We start from the raw sequence: 11423 nt of genomic DNA on the forward strand, positions 1-11423 counted from the left end.
ACGTTTAGATCTATATATCTACATTTCTATTTGATAATGACAAACAGATGGTACCCCTTAGATAAATAGCAAACATGATTGAAGACATGGCCATGTTGGGAGAGGAAACACTTTTGAGAGTTTTGTGGTTGTTTGGTTGGGCCATGAATCTAAACAGTGTTATATTGGTCTGTGTTTGGGCGCAAGTTGAAGAATACCATTTCATAGTTCTGATAAAAGAACATGTTTTACCATTTTTCTTTGGACCTTTCATCATAGAAGCTTGCTTGTGGGCTCCGATGCTTCCAGTTCTCAAAGAAAGAATTAAAGAAACATGTTTTCTTTCTGTAACAGAATATTGACCCTGTATTTGTTGAACTTACAAGACGACAAACTTAAATAGTGGTTCTTTGAGTACTTGATATTTTTTATGTCTGTGAAATGTAGTTTTTTTACAATGGAAACAAATAATCTTTTTATGTGTTTTCATGTATTAATATGAACACCATTTATCTACAAATAACATCTTGTCATGAAATACAATTAATATGCATACCACATATCTTTTGAAAAAAATTTGGATGAAAAGTTAATCTTTTTTTTTTACTTGAAGTTTAACGATAAATTTGTATGTTTCTTTTATGGATGGTATTTTGTTTCAAAGTTTACAGATTTTTCAATGGCAATGTAGAATGAAATAAATATTTAAGCATCTACATACTATTTATTCTTTTAGGATTTTTGTTGATTGGGTTGATATTTACACTTTGTAGAGGAAGAACATCGATATATGCAAATTATCTTTACAATTTACAGTATTCACTTCTATCAGAAAAGGTTTTCTTCTCCAAGTGTTCCAATGATATTATAGTTTTCTCATAAAAAAGTCAAGAATAGATTGAATTCAAAATAATCAATAATTCTATTTGTTTTTTAATACTTTTTTGTCACTCAGGAAACAATATTGTCCCGTGAAGATCCGGGGAAGAATAGGTCTTCAGCAACCCATGCTTGCCATAAAAGGCGACTATGCTTGTCGTAAAAGGCGACTAAGGGGATCGGGTGGTCAGGCTCACTGACTTGGTTGATGCCTGTCATCGATCCCAATTGCGTTGATCGATGCTCATAATGTCAATCACTGGATTGTCTGGTCCAGACTCGATTATTTACAGACTGCAGTCATGTAGCTGGAATATTGCTGAGTGCGGCGTTAAACAAACAAACAAACAAACAAACAGGAAACAATATCAATAAATGCCAGATTGTAGAAACGTTGATGTTAATTATATGTAGTTATATAAGAGTATTTAGTAAAATGCACTTGATATCAGTACATGATGACAGTTTAGTAATTAATTCAGATTAATAGCAATGATTCATATTCATGTCTACAACATTATTTTGTACTAGAAGTTAATAAGTTTCTTTGAACATGTCAATACGTTCACAACATGATGGCACACATCACAAAGCTTGTGAAATAAGAAAACCCTGAATCCACGAGGTGTTTCACTCAGTTCATCTACTGTCGATTACAACAACACCAATGTATTATTCTAAGTCACTCAGCGTCTTCCTCCTCTGAAGTGTAGTCAATTTCTAATAGGCCATCATCAGTATTTCAAAGACTTGAATGCATGCACTGTCTACAACACTTGTTATTGGCCTGTCAGATACAAGGCAGTGATTTCCAAACTTGGTTTGATCAGTATGGACTGGGCTGTGCTCCCCATCTCATCCTAAATGTGTTTGTTCTGTGTGAGACGGGGATTTTATTTGCCTGTCATACGATATTGCATTCACTCTCAACCGATAATTCTCTGTGAAATCTTGTCATTCGACCCAGCCCATGGGTTTGCCGTTGGGCCCGAAGGAATCATTTTAGCTTCACGATTCGGTAATGATTATTATTATTTAGATTTTTTTTTATTATATTTAATTGAAAGATAGATGTTTCTGCAATCGTTTTCTATAGAATATAACCAAATAGGAAGAAATATGCCTATTAATATTTATATGATACTCCTGTGGGGGATCTTGGTTAGAATTGGTCCCCTGTGCTAGTCACGAGAGGCCAGTTAATGGATCCGGTGGCCGAGCTTGGTGTTTGGTTGATAGAGTGTCAGTGTACCCCAATGGTGTGGATCATTGGTCATAATGTCGGTCACTGGATTGTCTGGTACCGATGCAAGTATTTACAGGCTGTCATCGTTAAACAACAAATATATACATTTTTACAACACACTAATTTACAGATGCATGATATAAATAAGTTATATTTAACCATTGCAATGATGTCACGCTATAGGTGTGGCAGTTGATTCTGAGTCAGGAATTCACTGACCATTCCGAACGTGCATTTTAAGCAAGTAAAACTGACACAATAGGTCATTCAAAATTATGGAGGAATTAAATATTAACCATAACATGGTTAAAGTGAGAGAAATCACTTGAATCTGTTGGATCCAGAAGAGGAAACACGTCAAATCAATGGAGTCTGTTAACTCTGGAAGTAGGATTAACAGATTTGAATGACTTCTCCCTTACAGAATGCCAAAGATTTGTTATTTATGACAATCTTTTTCTTATATCCCATGTTGGTCTTCGCTCAAGACTAAACAGATACATGATCAGATTGTGAATGAACCAAGGTCTATCAGTGCAAGTCTGTTGACCAGATGATGGAGAGAAAGGATCAATACACAAAGAAATGTATCATGTACGGTTCATATCGCCAAAGTTGTTATCGATGTGCACTCGTGGACCTTACTCTTTGGTTAGGATTTAATATCAAATTCAAGGTCACGCTTGGAACTGAGAGTGTTAGTGAATTCAGTTTAATAATGTTTTGAACCTTGTTATCACCCTGGCATATAATGCGGGAGGATATAACAATCATCCAGTCTGTCTGTCTGTCCGTCTGTCCGCCCGTCCGTCCGTCCGTCCGTCTGTCTGTCTGTCTGTCTGTCCGTCTGTCTGTCTGTCTGTCTATCCATCTGTCTGTCTGTCCGTAATCATTATCTTTTCCAGGGTAGAACTCGAAAACCATTCAGTGTATTTGATCAAAAACTTGGCAAATCTATCAGTCACATACTGAAGTGGTGCCTTTTGATATTTTGGGATTTTTCTAATTTTTGTTTTAAAAAATCTTTATGGAATTTTTATGGAAAGAAGTTGGACATACACTTCATTGGGGATGGGGTTCGTTTATGGGGCAGAATTCTAAAACCATTCAGTACCGCGGGTATATTTGATTGAAACTTGAAAGATGTATCAATCACATGCTGAAGTGGTGGCTTTTGTAATTTAAAAAAAAAATATTTTTAAAAATCTTTTTGGAAAGAAGTTGGGCAAGGAAATGATTTGCTAGTTTCACGGATAATTTTGTGCAACTTGTTTTTGGAGAGTTACAGAGTAGTTTCTTGTAATTTGTCATGTGTTTGCATAAAAAAAACCCACAGAAACACACTTGTTATACTTTTAATTTCATATGGATGTGACCATGGTGGATCTTTTGTGGGTGAACAATGTATGCTTCTTCAAGAACATTCAACTCTTGACTCATTACATACAGAATCGCACATTTACTTGTGGTTACTTTACAGACAGCAGCCGGGGGGGTATGTCATCTTTCTCATGACTCTTGTTTTCTTTCTCATCTCAAGATGACACTCAGGTGTTTACACATTTGAGAAACAAATCAGTGCAGGGTGCTGAAAAAATGAGGTTCTGAAATCAGGACAAATGTAGGACTTGAAACCAACATTATTGGATCCTGGCACATCTAGGGGAAGTGACTGCACAGAAAATTTCAGCATCTTAGACCACTAAAAATACACTCTAAATAGTTCAGTCATAAAAGAATTTGATTACTTAATTTCTCATGGACCTGGGACCACTTGCACAAAGTGATCTTAGCACTAAGACTATTGTAAGCCTATGTTAAAGTATGGGAGTTACGATCATCTTAGCGCTAAGATCACTTTGTGCATGTGGGCCCAGGACCCTGTTCCACAAAGCGACCTTAGCACTGCGATTGTCGTAAGCCCATGTTAAAGTATTGGAGTAATGATTGTCTTAGCACTAAGATCACTTTGTGGAACGCTACCCTGGCATGAGAAACCTACTTGAGATAACTGGTATCAAACATATGCGTGAGATTGAATTCTAGGCCCGTGATTGGCTACTACGTGGTGATGACCTAAGGTCAGGTTATGAGAGACTACTTGTGGTTCAGTTAACTTTACCCTCGTCTGTGTGGATCGAAACTTGATGGTTTCAGAGAGTTTAAGGAATGTTCTTTGTTCTTATCTTATCATTGCCTCGATTAGCCACAAATATGATTAAAACTTTTTTTTGAGGGTCACACTTGGTGTGATTTTAGGGTGAGTAAGAAACCGGTCCCTGTCTGATCATATGACAGAAACTCATGTTATTATCTATATCTACTACATGCTTGACAAACACAAGGGATATCGTAGAAAAAAGACTTTGTGTCAGAGCACAGAACATGTTCTTATAAGAAACATATTTGTATGAAACTACATCAAGCTATGAATGCTGTAAGGTAGCTCACTGAAAGGTGTGCTTGCTCATTATACAGAAGGTCTGGGTTTGAATCTCAATATGCACAATATATGAAGCCCATTTGTGGTGATTGTGTCCCCAATGAATAGGACAGAGTGCAACAAGGCCCAGAGGATCTGCAAACCTGGGTTATTTAAGACATGACCACATCCTATAGAAATTGTTTTAAACGGTATCAATGTGTTTATTTGAAACTATAGGTTATTTCAACATGTGCATTTTTTAGACTTCAAACACTAAGCATATAGGGAAGGCTAAAAATGTCAAAAGACTGATTTGTGAGATTTTTGCAGAGTGTTACTAATATGAATAAGAAATTTACCCAAGATGAAATTCTTAGGAGAGGTGAGCAAAAAAAATACAAACAGGCTTGTTCGTGTTTAGAAATTTGCCCCTGAAGTTAAAAGAATCAGCCATTTTTGTTCATTTTAGCCATAGATATGTCACAAGTCAAAGGCTTAGAAGGAAAAAATGGCTGTTTTGATAAACCATTAGAACATATCGGGTAATTTTATACCAATATTCCAAATTTGACATTTCTAGAGGGCCAGACAGCCCCTTTAAACTTCTGTCAGAGGTGGCATTGTAACAGTGTCATGAATAGTGCTGCCAGGTGGGTATTTTGGGAACATTCCCTGTGTGTAAAGGCAAACTACCTGTCAAAACTACTGGGATTGTCTTCAGCAGGTATGCCACCAACTTTTCACAAGTGCATCTCTGCACATAACCAACACATCTGCTTGTACCAGAAAGTGTAAAACAATCTACTCCCTCATTTGAAAACCAATGGCAGGCGCAGGCTATTATCCAATTGATATGTCTGCCTTGCTTTCATTTTGTTGTCAAAGAGAGTAATATTTTGTGAAACACGTCTGCCCAATAGACAACAGTCAGGAAGCTGATGCGTGAAGATGACATATATGGGCATCTCTTAGCTGGATCTAGGTTCTATCTTAGAGCTTATAACCATGGAGCACCGAGTTCACCCGAGTGACAGACGTTTACAATACTTGCTTTAAATACAGGGATCCATGGGAGATCACATGATGTAGACATCTTGATTGGTGAAAAAGTCTGCCTTGTTTGTTTTGGTGCAAACTGTGACACGCCTGAACACATAAATATGGTGTCTGTGGTGTATTGTTCTAATGGCTGTCTGCAAAATGTATTTGCTAACAATGAGTGAGTATGTGAAGGTGAAAGGGCGTTTAAGGATGTGTTCAAGATCATTTCACATGTGTGGTGACTTGCATGCTTCTTGTACTCGTCCAGTTTTATAGTAGTTACCATATTCGATGTAATAAGCGCCGAGGGTGCTCTCAAAATTGGAAATAGGGTGCATATTATACACAATTAAATAAATTTTGTGTACATTGATCAATCTAGAGACCATATACGTTTATGGTCACTGATCAATCGGAAGGGGTGCTTATTGGGATTGTTCACTTGGTAATATATTAGCAAATATCGTTATGGATGCTTATTATGTCGAATACGGTACCATGCTCAGTTTAACATGGAAACACCACATGGGACACATTATACTGACTCCAAGCTGACCAGTCCTTTCTTTTCATCCCCTTAATTCCGAGCGCCAGACAGGGTAACAAGTACGATCTTTGAACATCTTTTGTTCTGACACAGCTAGCAGTTTTGAACCACAGACCTTCTGCTATCTGGGCAGTCGTTCTGTTTCACTAGACTACAGAGTGAGTGAGTATGGTTTTAGGCCGCTTTTAGCAATATTCCAGCAATATCACGGCAGGGGACACCAGAAATGGGCTTCACACATTGTACCCATGTCGGGAATAGAACTTGGGTCTTTGGCGTGACGAGCGAACGCTTTAACCACTAGGCTACCCGACTGCCCCCTAGACTACAGAGACCTAGCTTCCTTCAGACCCTGACAGACTGCAGTGATATCCATAGTGTGTATGAAAGGTATTGCCAATATCAGCTCTTTGATCTCCTGCCTGTCATAAAGTTAAGATGAAAGAAATTATTTTTCCTTCTAAGAGGGTGCATATCTGGTCACCATTAAAGAATCGTGGCAGAATTCTTAAAATGTTTGAAAGTGTTTCTAGTTTTTAGGTGGTGATTGACAGAAAGTGTAAACTTTGTTTCTTCTCAAAAAGAGATGTCAAGTTGATGCAATATGTTTCATTGGTCTTAACTTTTTGAACAGAAGAATGTTTCTTGTCAGCCATTCAGATCTGAGCAGCATCTCTGTGGTGAGGCCAGCCACCTATGCTGCTTGTAAGAGGCAACCAAATGGATTGGTTGTCAGGCTTGGTGTCTTGGTTGATAGTGTGTGCTTGTACCAAGATGGCATGGATCGTTGCTCACAATATCAATCACTAGATTGTTTAGGTTCGACTTTATAATTTACAGGCCGCAGTCATACAGCTGGAATGTTGCCGAGTGCAGCATTAAACAATAAACAAACAATCAAACAAACAAACAGCTCTGTGCATCATTCCAGAGTCAACTGTGGAAATGATGGAATGAGTGAGTGAGTGAGTGAATGAGTTGGCGGAACAGCTGTCTAAACAGTATTTCAGTTGTATGACACCATTTCAGTTTGTGTTTGGTAGAAAGCTAAACGTTATTAAATTTTCTTTTTGGGGATCATCAGAGCAAATATTTGATTGGAACCCATGATCAGCAGATCCTGGCATTGCTAAGGGATGCAACTCTGTATGATTGAAATGTCGCTGTTCTTTAACCATATGAGGATCATGATGTCACAATGTGTGACCTTGCTTATTTTGTATCATTTTTCCCTTATAGCATGGATCATTTGCTCATGCTGTCAACCACTGGTTTGCCTGGTACAAACTTATAATCTACAGCTATCTACAGTTGGAATGAAGCTGACTCTGTTTTCATCTGTTTTGCAACACTACATTCATATGCTGTCATGTTTCTATACCCTATGAGAGTGTACCACCTTCTTGTCTCCGGACCACCATGGTTGATGCATAAGACCTCCTCCGTGGTCTAGTGGTAGAGCGTCCACCCGGAGAGCGGAAAGTCCGGGGTTCGATCCCTGTCCACATCATATCAAAAGACGTTAAAAGACAGTACTTGTTGTTACCCTGTCTGGCGCTCGGCATTAAGGGGATAAAACGACGACTGGTCGGCTTGGAGTCAGTATACAGTGTCTGAGTGGGGTATTCATGTTAAACTCTAACATGGTATCTCAGCGGACTAGCACAATAAATCGACATCAGTCCAGACTAGTACAAGCAGCCACACGCACACACACATCACATGGCGCTATATAAGTGCAATAATCTTGGATGCGACGTTTAACCCCTTTTCACCTCACCGCACCTCACCTCACCTCACCTCATTAATTACTATTGTTTAAATTTATGACTCAATCCATGTCAGGTTATTCTGGCAATATATGCCTTGGTCCAGAGAAGGAAGGATCTCACCCTTAGCCAAGATAGTGCAAGGCTAGCACCACCACCACTTTGACTGTGTGCTGACCTGGCGCATAGTGCTTCTTGTACAAATCTGCCTGTACATGAATCATATAAAGTATATCACAGCACCCTAAACAAATGGGCCACCCCTTGTGTGTCATTATACCAAAGTGTTTGCCATGATAAGTGAACACACAAACTATTTGGCTGATTGGTGTTGCTATGAAGTCCAGGCACTGTATTTCCACCTGTGATGTTCTACCCGTAATTGCAAGGACTACAAAACATACAAATGCTCAATTTAGAATGTACAAAGAGCGTTGATTTCTTATTCATCATTTCAATTCCAAGACATTATTCTCTCTTTGCCTGACCTCGCTTTGACTTTTGTGACCAAACATGATGGCGATTATGACAAAAGCACAATTTGACTGTTTCCGTCAGAAGACATGTGCTTACTGCAGAAATATTTCCTACCTATCGATCCCATCCATGTCCTCATCATGTTTGAAGATGGTATCAAATCATTGCTAAAGATGAAAAATTGGCTTGCCATTATTTTCGATTGGTCAGAAAATCAAAGCCTCAGGCTCTTTGAACATGCTAAAGTGGGAACAGTTAAACTAGAATCATGTAGGAAGGAATTAACTGTAATACTGCAGAAAAGAAAGGATCTTATTCTCTGGCGACAAACCTTTCTCGGCATAATCAGTGAACGATGTAAATTTGTTTCGATAGATTAATGCCATCTTTACCATTCTTAAGATTTTGTGAAACTACTTAAGTTGAGTGCCAGATCAGAAGATTGCAAGAAATGATAGTTTAAATGGCATGTTGAAACTGGAAAATGTAGCACTTATTGGTGTGTTGAAGAGTTCTGCATGATCTTTGATATTTTGCTTGAATACCTGCAATTCTCTCATAGACAAGAAATCGTTATCTCTATTCTCTATTCTCCTGGTGCTTTGAGGTACCGTAATTCTCAGCCATGCTATAACGTTTGTTTTTGAAATTTTTTCATAGGCTCAAACAGATTTTTGTTGAGAATGCTTTTACATGTTTGAAATCTAAGAATCAAATTTTTGTCTGGGGATGAAAATTATTGGAAGTGTGGGTTTCAAAATGAGTTAATTTCAGGGAGCATCCTTTTGGAATATTGAATTTTAAGCTCACCTGACTGATGCTTTTATTTATTATGTGCAACGAAGCTGAGGTCCAGCCCAAATTGCATCCTATTGGTAAGAAAACATCTCCAAACAAACAGTTTCAGATACAGTTCTTCCCATTATTACATCAAAAAAATTTGAAGTTATATTATTGGGTAATTTTAACAGAATCACCAATAGATTTGGAGAAAATATGTGCTCAGCCGATTGCTGTTTCAGGCTTTATGTGAAAATACACACAGTAAAACAATGCTTACCAGAACAAGTTATATCTGTATTCAACCATATGAAAAATGAGAATGAATGGGTGCATAGTCAGAAAGAAATGCGAACATTAGTGACTTGTAGTGTAACCATTGAGTTCTAGATACTTTTTGTCATTAAACAATGTATCACATGACAAACCACGGGTATGGGTAGTCCTGTGGGTACCCGGGTCCTACTCAGTACCACCCGACCCGGGGACCCGAGTTACCCGTCCCAACTCTAATGCACGCATCTTGAACACAGCATGAAACCCCATTTTAAGACATTGAGTTGATTCAGAATCTCATGGCAGAATAAAAGATACACTTCAGACATCTCATTTGTTTCATCATTCCATTTCTATATGTTCCCTATTCATTGTTTTTAGGTAACCCTATCTTTAATGTATTTTGTGGACAAGCTTTATTGATATTATGGATACACAATGGTTATGTTGGCAAACAATGGAAAAAACTGGCACAAAGATTCCTTTCCAAACACTGCTTGTTCTGCTTGTCAAATCATCCTACGACTTAATTACATTTTCTGCTGAGTTCACATTATTTTCTCAGAATGATTTATATTGTTATTTTATGCGCAATTTGCTTAGAACCTGGCTGGTAATAATTATAGCCACCATTGATTGCTATAGCAACCAAAGATTACCATGGTGACTGTACATTATGATTGTAACTAACAACGCACACTGATTTGGGGAACGATATATCTTTTTGCATTTTTCCCTCTTAATTCTCTCGAAATAATTTTATAATATGCAAGTGTTATAAAAATCATGTCCTGGGGGAATTGCAGGAAAATTTAAATTATCAAGCCACAGTTCACTAATGATTTTAATGGAGAAGGCAAGAACAGGCTAAATTGCTGTAAAGGTATTTTTATCTAACTGAATTACGAAAATGATTGACAATTGCGTGGAATAATAATATAAAAGTATGACCACCCCAGATCATTATGTTATTTGTTGGAAGTAGATGAAATCGTTTATGAAATTGTGTTTTCCCTAAGAGACTTAAAATAATTGTTTGTAGTTGCTAAAAGCCGGTGTGCAGCCTTGACACTTGAGATTACTTGCCTATCACTTGTGGAGACAGGATGTTGTGTGTACACACATTAACAGTAGGTAATGGATGCCGCCGTGTGCGGCACTCTGGTACTTCATGCGTCTGTGTAAATACAGCTAAGTGACTCACAGTCTAGCTTCTCTTAGGCTGTCTGTGTTGTTTTCTGTGTTTGTCATCATCTGTCCCTCCTAAGTTACTGTCCTGCTCAAAAATATTTTATCAAGTTTTATGTCCACCCTGTCACAAAAAAAGAAGAAAAATTGTTGTACAAAAAAACACCTTCCAAGATGTTCAAAAACTCAACTTCATTTTTTTCTCCTTTCTGCTTTGTCTTTTGGGGCTGAAAAGTGTTCAACACTGATACAGCAACTGTTGCTCAAAGAAAATGGCACAAACATTGGGTCGATGATATTCAAATTCTGAACAATTTTTGTACATTTTTTAATATGGATGGGAAACGTTTGAAGCCCCTATCTGGTACCTCCGCCATGATAATATTACTATAATATTGCTAAAAACAGCTTAAAACCCAACTCATTCATTCTCTTAATATGGAATGGACACAATATGGTATGGATGGCCTTATATTTATGAATGTCCACGATGTTTTTTATCATTAGGGCTGTAATGATTCACTGATACCTACAATATCATCGATACTAAGGTACAGACGATACTTGAATCATCAGATTGTGATATACTACCGTATATGACCGCGGATAAGCCGACCCCGTAGATAAGCCGAGGTGTTAACTTGACCATTGACCTTTGCAAAATGTATGTACCTGTAGTAGCTATGGCAATTTCATCTGTGAATTATATATTGTTAAATGTAAAGATTGTGGAGTTTATGAAGAACGATCAACTTGGAAACAATTGAAAACTTATTATTGTAAGTAGTAATATGCTTCTCCTATATATCACCTTCC

General features: G+C 37.7%; 1 protein-coding gene across 6 annotated transcripts in view; it reads left to right on the forward strand.

Annotated features, from left to right (window-relative positions):
- The window catches only part of LOC139471511 (agrin-like), a 463139-nt gene that overhangs the window by 214046 nt on the left and 237670 nt on the right, over nucleotides 1-11423 (forward strand). The window lies entirely within an intron of this gene.

This window comes from Haliotis cracherodii, unplaced genomic scaffold, assembly GCF_022045235.1.
Source record: "Haliotis cracherodii isolate W230 unplaced genomic scaffold, xgHalCrac1.p SCAF_23, whole genome shotgun sequence".
NCBI lineage: Eukaryota > Metazoa > Mollusca > Gastropoda > Lepetellida > Haliotidae > Haliotis > Haliotis cracherodii.